Below are 11,099 nucleotides of genomic sequence, written 5' to 3' on the forward strand. Positions count from 1 at the left end.
TCAGAGTAAGTATCTAGTGTGGACCTCCGTTCAATTCGATTGCCAACCCAGCGACTTGAAGATACCGTGTTAGGGTTTAAAGTACAAGTGAAGTTTATTGGCAATGTCTCCTGCTTATATACTAACAATGTGTCTCGAGATTTGAAAGTGAAAACGAGATGAACGATATAATCATTCTCCTTACGTTAGCAATCTTATGTTGAAAGATCGAATCATTGTTCTTACTTTAGCATATCTTGCATTGTGAGGATCGAATTATTCTTCTTATGTTGGCAAATCTATTGGTGTCGGGTGTACACGCCCGTTGACGGTCGCATTGCGTCTGCTTATTTGCGATAATTTTCGTATAGTCGATTGTATTTGTTTACAGTATCAACGGTGAGGGCTCTTATTGTTTATGCGCTTTTCGAACGGGTCTCCGGACGTTGTTTACTTACGAGCTCGCGTTTATGTCAACTGTTATGATTTGCGCCCTCACTTTGGGTGCTAGCATGCTCATTCATGAGTTCTGTTCGCGTTCTTAACATTTCGACTGATTTCGCGGTTTTCTCAATTGTTATGATTAACCCCCTTCGGATTCTAGCATGCTCATTCATGAGTTTTGTTCGCGTTCGCAACAAGCCTCTTTGCAGGCTATATTATGACCTGAATTTAAATAGAATATTCTTTGAAGCCCAAAAGCCCTTCTCCGCGTAACTAGATAGACATTCTTTGTCACGGGAAGACGGTGGATTAGAGATTTGATCGATCATACAAATTTTCCATCAGTCTTTTTCTATACTTTTGATTTCTTTCCTGCGGCATCAACATTATAATCAGAAATTTGCTAAGTTAATCCTTAAGATGTCAACTGCACCACGATAGGTGAAATAAATTTTCATTTGTACCAATAATATTGTCTCTATCTGCAAAGCCGGCCATAGTCCAGTTCGTAATTAGATCTACAGTTGTAGCTACTGTAGAAAAGGGAGCGGAATAAAAGTTCAGCTTACCAACGCAATTGTGGTGGAAGATGTCACCTGTATGTTTCCTTCAGGTTGGTTTTTACTCGATTCTATCCATGTCTTGTGGGTTGCAAGCTAACAGCAGTAAATAATTAATTTTTAATTTACTCTCACGCCACGGGTGGATTTACACGCCAGTTGAAAACGTCTCGGTATGGGAAGAACAAAACGATAAAGGCGGCTTGAATTGTTCTGCTTTGCTCGGTTCTGAAAATGTATTTTATTGACTGTAATATTAACGCACCTGTCGTGGGAAGAGCAAAACCTTATCAAGGTCCAAGAAAGAGCCATTTTTTTTACATGGGACTTGGAGATGCTGTGCCTTTCTTTTGAGTTCCCTTGTGTTTTAGTTTACGTTTACAGCCTAGCGGCTTTGTCTGGCTTTGCGACATCTTCCACGGTGCGTGTTCATATTAGACATTTAGAACATCTTCTTCTTTCACACCGCCCTTTGCTTGATACCCCCCCAGACAAAATACGCTGTTGGTTTAAGAAGTTTGTCCTACACACTCTCTGGAGAAGATGGTGGAATTTGTGCATCTCTTTCTGCAAATGGATTAGAGTTCTAAAAACTTATATTATCCTAATCAAAACCTTCAAAACTTTTGAAGCACGACTTTTGTTCTAGATTGATCTTACGACCATCAATAATTAGCGCATTTCCTTCACATTCTTAACGAAATTTGCAGTGTTCAACTCAACTCTCAAAACGAGTGTTTTATCTTGCGATATGGAAATTTCCGGGATGTTTTTTTTTCTAATCAGAAGTGCGAAATTTCCTATAACCATAATGACGACCCCGGTATAGAATGATTTCCATGGTTTGTTTAGCGAATTGAACAAACCTGATTGAATTTAATTTCAGCTTAACAATGGGAAAAGTAAAACTTTCTCGTGCGAGCACCATCGGATGGTTCGGGGTTAGTTTATTCCCGGGATGCTGCTCGTAGGATTATCGGGTGTAGTGACCGCAGGTTATGTATAGTTTGTAAGATGTACCGAAGAAATAGTTCATGTACCAGGGGAACTTCTTCGCCATTCAATAGAATCCTTTGCCAAAGGGACGAAGAGAGGATGTTTATGGTTGGCCCCATTTCTCTTGGATAAAGAAGCCATGCGAATGAACTGGAATCTAAGTCATTTCTCTTTCTGTCCAATGTAGGTGCAGCTGTAGAAGAATGGTGAGAAAGTGGACAGGGAACATCAAAACTACCAACTCTTTCCAACTAGCCCCGGTTCCAATTGCGCAGTTCGTTTCATGCAACCCAACGGCAGTTCTAACAGTAATCATAATAATTTCATCTACTCGTATGCTATTTTGCATAAATTTAATTTAACTTCAGTATTATCATCCATCTTGCCTGTTTGCAGTATCTGCCATTTAGGTCCGAGAGCAGCTGCTACGGACCACCGTCCATTGTCTGGGCCCAATGTGTAGTCTCTCCCCCTCCACTGTCGCGAACTGTCGTTTGCGTTTGCAATGCGCTAGAACCTTTCGCTTTCAATAGATCTCACTGCAAAAGTGGAGGAGCGTGAAAAGGCCAGTTCTTGCCCCCTCTTCATCCTGCGTATGGTTTATGTTGGACGGAAATTCGACACTCGCTCCGTCGTGCTTGGAGGCTAACTAAAGTTTGTTGATTGTTGATATAAATATGCAAACTACAGAGTTCGATGTATAACTTTGAGATAATGCATTTGTAGAACATATAACTTTTCTTGTTGATTTCTGCTCATATCAGTAGGAAAAATGCTCCTGGTTTGGTAATAAAATTCCATAGTTGAGTTATGCCATCTGAAAGACGACCACTTATCAACGCCAAGACAAGGGCTGCATTCATAATATCTACTACTGATGTATGGTAGACTTAAACATAGATTTGATTTAAAGTTCTGACTGGCACTCTCGACTCTTACTCGTATTGTTTATTATAATAGCTAGATGGGCCACATTTTACATTTAAAAAAACATATTTAACGTTGATTAAAGTTACAAAGTGAAATCGCGGCACAAAATAGTGGTGACGTCTGAAAGACATCAAAAGCCTCCCGAGAGATTACTGCCGTAACGGACAATCGCCGTATCCTGTATCCCATTGCACTGTAGATAAAACAGTAACTGCTATTATTGCCCAACAGTGACTGTGGCTCAAGACAAAATGCTTTGAAATTGACAGGTTGAAAAGATGTCCGCTTGGAACGCCGATGCAGAAATGAATGTAGTAGAAGCGCCCGCCGTTTGCAGTGGCAGTGACAAACGAACTGAATAATGAATCTTATAATTTGATTTGGTGTCAAAGCGCAGCACTCAAATAGTTGCAGTTGACGGTCAGGTCCAAGGCATGCTCGCGGTACCTTTTATAGTCGTTTTGCTTCACTGCACGTAGGGCAAAAAAAAAAACATGCCGAGTGCATCCAATGGAAGCTCGAGCCGTGACGTCTGGTTAGTTAACACCCGCCGGCAACAGAAAGCAACATGCCAGAATGTCCAGGGGAGTAGATAAAGGGACAGAATCTGGTGGTAATTTGCACCGGTGCAATTACTCGCTATTGACGAGTACGTAGCAACTTTTTCAATTAGAAGATTGCAGAATTCTTAAATTAATTTCCGGTCAAATCTTTTCCGTTTTACTGCCACATCGGCAAGCGTACCGCACCCTAAGGCGGTTGATTTTACTCGTCTGGGAGGATATTATCCTATTCCTCTGTTGCTTCGGAATGGAGACTTATCCCACGATGCACTCGGAGGACTTCTAGTCCATCGCAAGTTTATTTCTCAGGCGTTTTGCGCTTCGCAAATGTCTTTCGCGTGATTTTTAAAGTTTGCTTAACTATTGAACGCGAATAAACGAAGAAGATTATAGGGATCGACGTTACCTTACCAAATATTTAATGACTAAAAACTCGTCAGGTGCGTAATGTGATATACGGTTTACTTAATAATTGGGCCTGTTGGTTAGAGTTTCCCTACGTTGTGTATTTTTATTTCTCCATAAATTGTCACCTCCTGGGTTCGTCACAAAAAGAGAATGATTGATCCTTTCCCCATCCTTATATACCCTAATTTCTTGCAAAGATGGCCCCCAACACTAGTGATGACCCAACCACTAGTGATGGCCCAACCACTAGTGATGGCCCAAAACACTAGTGATGGCCCAACCACTAGTGATGGCCCAACCATCCAATGATGGTCCTAACCGGGCCTTTTGTGTGAGAAGTTTGAAAAGCGGCATGTTTTTTTAGTTTGCTGGAAAAGATTAGGTGAATTTTAAACTAGGAACTCAGGAGTTGATGCATAATGCTCATTTCAATTGCAGATAAATAATTATTACAATGATTTCAGACAATCAAAGTAACTCCAGTTCCATCATAGTAACTCCGTAAAGAGTTTACTGGCAAGAATCGTTGGAATAATTGAGTTCGTGAAATGGGTACAGAACTATTGATGTTATTGTTACAAACCAGATACTTTGTTGATCTTCGAAAATCCAGCAATTCAAGAATGAACAATGAAACAATGTAACAAAAGGAGTGAGTCTATCTTTTACAAGAACTCCCCAAGTCGATTGTTTTAAATCCCATGGCAAATTTCTTAACTGTTGTACCAAGTTAAGCATTGGAAGCTTTATCAGGTGCGGATCTCAAGGTAGTGGATAGCCCAATTTAAGCCCGTTTCTGGATTGAAATCTTTCTTCAAATCACTGTTAGGATTCGGTGATGCATGGAGAATTATTCGTAAGGTAGACAACTGCGTACGTCGCAGGAAAATTCGTGTGGATTTGGTATAATTTTCTTTCTCTAACGCATCACACACACAATTAGGCCTACTCCTCCCAGTGCTTTACAAAGTCGGCAGGTTGAGCCAGCCCCGGTATCGGCTGTGAACGATTGTGCACACGGCCAGAGCGATAGCATTCGTATAATTAGAGTGCGTGCTGATGCATGGTTGCAGAATTAGTGATGATTATTAAGCGCATCCCAGCAGCGAACCAGCTCGGTCGTTGTTGGCAGGCTACCTACGTTATCTACAGCAGAAGGCGCATGAAATTTACTGTTTGTTTGTTTTGGTTTCCAACCGCGTTGACTGTGGAGATAATCGGCCGTCTCTTAACTTCACCGCAAAACTGCGCTTCCGGCCGCGGAGCAAAAATGTCGGGATGCGTATCCCCGTGCCGCAGCAAACACGTTCGTGGGTGGAAGGATGCGGAAGTCACACACGCGAAAAGCAGCGACATGGTCAAAATTGGGTATTTTCAAAGGCGAAAATGCCAGGCGACCATGTTAGTGCACCTGGCGTGGTTTTGGATTGACACGTTTGGCTGCTGCCCCCGTGGAATGATTAGGTCTGGATATTATAGTGCTAATTATTTCTTCTCGACAATGGAAATATTGCCAAAGGGTAAATTAAAAGGTTAAACCCATTTTTTTACGGTAACCGATTAGTGGACATTTGGGGAAAATTGATAGAAAAGGCTACTTTTATCGTACATCAGCTCTGATTTTACGGTGTATTTTACCAGTTTGTAGAGTTCTGATGCGATACGAATGTCTAGTATGTCTAGCATGATTCAACTTGCTGATATAGAATAGTAACAGACAAAAAATACATATAAATCAGCTGGGTTTGAAAGAGGACTGATCTGCTCTCGAGAACTCATGAATCTTCAGAGTATTAGAATGCAGTTTGAAACACGGATAAAGCATCTCCGAGCGTTATGGATGGCAACGGAGAAACTACATACCGGAGCATCCTGCATTAACGTCAGTTGCTTGGATGTCAACAAATATTAGTACGGTGTGATAGCAAGACAACACATCCCGAGCCGAGTAGCCTTCAAAGCCGAGCATGCTGCTCGAAAGTGGTTGGTTTCGTCTAGGTTGTTGTCGTTCTTCCCTCGCCAAAAAAAAAAGAAGGGACGCAAGCGTGATGCAGCAACGGTCACCATTTCCTGTCAGTAGCAGATGATCTTCGTTTCCTCCAGCATTTGGTGAAAGCAAGTGCCGCTTTTTGACCCCCACCCTCCGTTGCGGACAGTCCCTTTTGACAAGTTCTAAAGAAGATCTCGATGAAGATGGCAAAACCCAAAAAAAAAAAGAAATGCCGCCTCTACTGCACGTTTACTTTTTGCTCTGTTAAACGTGGGACGTCCATCACTTAGCATCCCGGCGTGTTCTTGCATCCTTTCACATCCGTTTCCGGCGGATCAGCGGGCGCTACATTTGGCGAGATGGAAGAGAGTGCTGGCAGAAAGTGAAATAAAGAAGAAAAAAAAAACACAGCTAAACATAGCCGAGCACGAATGCACTGCTGCAGGATACGAGCAAATCGGCGGCACCAAGCCCCCCGAGTGACTATTATCATCTGAAATAAAATACACTCGCACACCGACCGGGACGAGGTATTCGGGCATTGGGGCGAAGGGTGCATTATTTCCTGTAACATTTTACGAAACGTTGTTCTACCGTTGCGCAGTGGTTCCGTGGCGATTGGTGATGATGGTTTCTTATCCGACGTTTGCTACGCTGCCGGATGTCGTAATCTCTGTGCCAGTGCCATCGCACTATGATTGGTGTTGCAGTTCCGCATCCGGGTGTCTTGATAGCTTAATGGATGTCTACTTGGTTTCGGGGGGAAATGCACATTCTCTATACGCTGGGAGTCTCTTTTTACCTTTGATACATCTGTTCCGGAACAGATTCGAACCTGACCGATGATCAGTTTGGTTAGCTTCAGTTTGGGTTTTAGGCAAGCCAAAAACATGCGTTGACATGGCGTTGAAAGTCGATAAATATAAAATAATAATTATTGTTTAATTTTTCTTAAACTCGAACGAAGACTCATGACGATATCCAGATAACATTAATTCTACAGCTTTAAGAATATGGTTGCACTTGGTTTTGTTATAAAAAACAATGCTTCTTAATTTATTCCTATCAAGTTTCTATTAATTGTAGTTATGATGTCTATCATTTCTATGGATTCCATTATTTTGCATAAGAAATTATGGTTCACTTTTTTTTAGTAGTAGTAGTTTTCTTTATTGAATAGAGATATCAGTATACATTGAAATTAGTTGATAAGTTTACAATGGGTTCGCCAGCGCTTTCCTCATTATATTGGAATTTTATATTCTACTAAGCTTTGCTGATCAGATTTTATGTTTTCCTTTAAAGGAGACTGGAATTCGGGTGGGAAAATATTGCAAAACCCACCTCAGGACAAGAGAAAAAAAAATTATTATGTTTAGAAAGACAATAGCTTACAAAGAAAGAAGAGAAATAAAAAAGATTGAAACCTAGACCTAATCTTAATAATCTATACAGTGATAAAGGTGGGCTTTGGGATATGATAGAAGTTTGTGGGTAGGGTGGGAAAATGTTGGAGAATTAGTAATATCAGAAGAACATATGGGTTGAGGATGTCAAAAATGTGGTTTTTGGGTTGTTATTAGTTTTTGAAATGTATTTGGAGTTCAATTTCAATATAAATGGTTCAAGGACTTCAATATTACAAATTTTATGTATCTGAGTAGTTCTGCACCAGGGTGGGTGGTTTAAGAAAGCTTTTAAGAATTTATTTTGGATTCTTTGCACTGTTATTTTGTGAGGTTTAGCACACGAGCTCCAAACTGGTGATCCATAGGTTATTACGGGTCGGATTAGGGAAGTATATAAAAGAAGTTTATTTTTAGGTTTAATTTTGAATTTCTATTTAAAAAACAGTAGAGGCTTCGGTATAGTTTTTCGCATCGTATCATAAGGTTTTCAATATGTGGCTTGAAGGTGAGTCTTTTGTCTATGGTCATACCTAAGTACTTGACTTCGGTGCGCCAGGGTATGTTTATTCCATTTAATTGAAGATTTTTATTGGGTAATTTACGATTACTAGTACAACGAGTGAAAAATATTGCTTCAGACTTATTTGGGTTGATTTTTAATTTCCAATTATGGTTCACTCTATCGAAAGCGTTTTGTATGTAAAATGAGACGAGCTTCTCAACTTACTTTTCTCTTACCAACTCCATAATGTTATCTTTTATTAATAAAATGACTTTAAATGCGTTTCTTCTCTTATTGCAATAATAATCTTTGGGATTTATTAAGAAGCTTAGGCAATTTCTAATCCTAGTCCTAGTCAAAGTAATAGTCCCAGTCCTAGCCCTAGTCCTGGCTAATCAATCGAAAGGCTACTAAGTACTTCACTACTCAGTTAGGGAACCATCAACAGTGAAATGGGGATAAGAGATATCCTCATACTGTAATTTAGCGCCATTTATCAGCCTGGGTATCCCTTACCAAGTTTGGTTGAGTTGATAGCAGTCGGTATCTATCTCACATATATATGTATCGCCCGATCTGCGTTCCATCTTTTCCGTCTTAATAATTCCCAAATTTTCTTCAGAAAGAGGTTGCGGCAAACAATACACTTCAATACCGGTTTGCTTGTCGTTCAAACCGTTCTCGATTTGCCATACGTTGGAAGGAAAGATCTTCAATACCAATTTCTTTCCCATCTTTGCGCGCCCCTTCGGAAGAAGGGGTGAAAATGAAGATTTTCCGATAGGCCGCCACAGTCAATCGATGCCATCCGGAGGCATCATAAACTATCGCCCAAAAGTCTGACGCAAATTGATTATGCTCGGTGCGCTGCACGCGTGAAGACGTGCGAGAGGCCTGGGGCCATGGCGGAAGGATACAATAAAGTGAAGACGTTTATCGTAACGGACGTTTTAAAGCGGTGTGCGGGGCGGATAGGAAGGTTGTAAAAAAAGTGTAAAAATACGTAACACTGGTTGTAGCGTGTAAGGGTAGGTAGGGGAGATTTTTGGAAGCCATATTGTATACACATCACTCTGGACAATCGAGACGGTTAAGGTGAGGGCGAGAAAACGGTATCCGTAGCCCTGATCTTTTCGCCATTACTGAGCACAATATGGAAGCACTTTCCACTGTGCTCTGGCTGCTCTTGATGGGAGTCATTGCAAAAGGAATAGCTAACACGAATTTGCTGGTGGTTTAAAGTGAAATCCTTACTCATTAAAGAACAATTCTTCAAACTTTGAGCCATAGAGAATGAGATTTAATTTATTGAGGTTAACAAATATCAAACTAACTAGCTTTTACTAACTTTCTCCTTTCGCTTCCTTCAAATCAAGTTCAACGTTTCGGTTATAAGTGCTACGGTTCCGTAGAATGCTATCGTTTTCGAAGCTGCTCCCAGGGCCTTAGGTATAATGTAGACCACATATGATCGCGCCCGGTTGGTCCTGTTGGCGGTGTGCCACCACAAACAACAAGGGAAACAAATAAAAAAAACAAGAACTTAAATAAAACCAAGGGATTACAGCATATGCATTGCCTTCGGGTCGAGTGCTCTTTAAAGACTATCCTTTTTTGCTGTTGTTATTCGCTCAGTCCGCGCCATTTCTTCTCACCATTCCAGCTCAGCAGGGTAAGCGATACAACACCGGCACGGACCGTTTTCTGGTGCTCCTCCGATAATCCGATTTATGGTTTTTGAGTGAAAAAGCACGCTATGCAAATTAATATGTGCAAATGTGAGCCAATGGGTGCAGCTAGTCCGAGCGTGCGATTCGGGTGTGAACATACATAAAGAAGCGGCACCGCCGTAGCATCGTCGAGCGATTGTCATCCAAAAACGTGAGTTTGCATAGGGTGATTGTTCCATGCACGGGTGAACATACAAACACATGCATACGCATACATGCATGGGAACAAGCATACACGACAGCGCCTTGCTGAGAGCGAAAAACCCGGATCAGGACCTTTGAAATGGGACGAAGTTTTGCAGCACTGCACGTGTTTGTGGAGAGCGCTGGTAGGGAGGGATTGGTGTGGTGCGCCCAGCTGGGCGGAGAGTTATGAAGAGGGAAATAAAATATTTAATCCCTATAAATACAAGATAACGGTGCTTTGGCGCCTTTAGTCAGCTTCCCGAACCGGTTACGGGGCGCTTCACCTCGGTCAGCTTTAATGCATTCAGTGGGTTGTGTAGGTGGATGGTACGAAAACATGCAACAAAGATCTTTTTTGAACGGTATAAATAAAGCTGTATTCCACTCCTTCGCCGTAGCGAAGCAAGGAGTCATGGTGGCTGCATTGTGTGGAGAATTTATTCACTTGATATCTATTGTCTACCGAGTTGGGGGACATCTTTCACGCGTTCACGTGAATCCCGGCATGGCATTGGACACTGGAGAAACATATTATTTTAAAACTACAATTGTATATTTACCTAAACCGTATTTTGTCGAATGGAGTTAGAAATACAAGCTCTTAAAGTGTCAAGAAACATTGAACACTAGTATTGGCAGAATCTGATTCTGATTCATTAAGGCGAATGAATCTTTGAATTGAAAGAATTAATCTGAATCTCTCTTCAGGAAGAAAAAAATCGGGAATCTCTCTCTATCTTTTAAGCTGCCGAAATAATATATATAATAGAGAATCACGAAGCTTTGAGGATTCGTGAATCTTTGACGAAATCCTTGAGGATTGGAGGATGAAATTAAACTTCGAGATTTCTTGAATCTTTTGCGAGTCGGCTCCACATTTGAATTCTCACTAGTCCTCACTGTAGATTGATGTGAATGACTCTTCTCAAAAGATTCCTTGAGCTCAATTTTTATGCAACAATAATACATCCCACTCTCTCTCCTCACTCTCTTCACTATCGAAAGATTCTTTCAAAAGAGTTTACACACCTGCACACCATATTGATTGCCCGTTTAGTACCGTGATTTCATTATTGATTCGAAGAATCGACTTTTGCCGTGGCAAATATTGTGTCACATTTACCATCAGCTGGAGTGATTTGGTGCAGAAAATTGAAAAAAAGGTGTACACCCCCAACATACGCCTGCCTGGACCGTCGCCAGCCACTGCTGATGTAGCAGCAGGCAAAGTGTTTCATTTATCAACTTGTCCATCCGCAACCTACGGGTACATAAATTATATGAAGTTAATTAATATTCAATTAACTGTCAACCCGCTGCCGAAAAATATCAACACCGACCGAAGGTATGTGTTTTGTGGCTTTTATTGACCTTTCCGTGATCGGGCAACGGTGCACCCGCA

Source organism: Anopheles moucheti, chromosome X, assembly GCF_943734755.1.
Source record: "Anopheles moucheti chromosome X, idAnoMoucSN_F20_07, whole genome shotgun sequence".
NCBI lineage: Eukaryota > Metazoa > Arthropoda > Insecta > Diptera > Culicidae > Anopheles > Anopheles moucheti.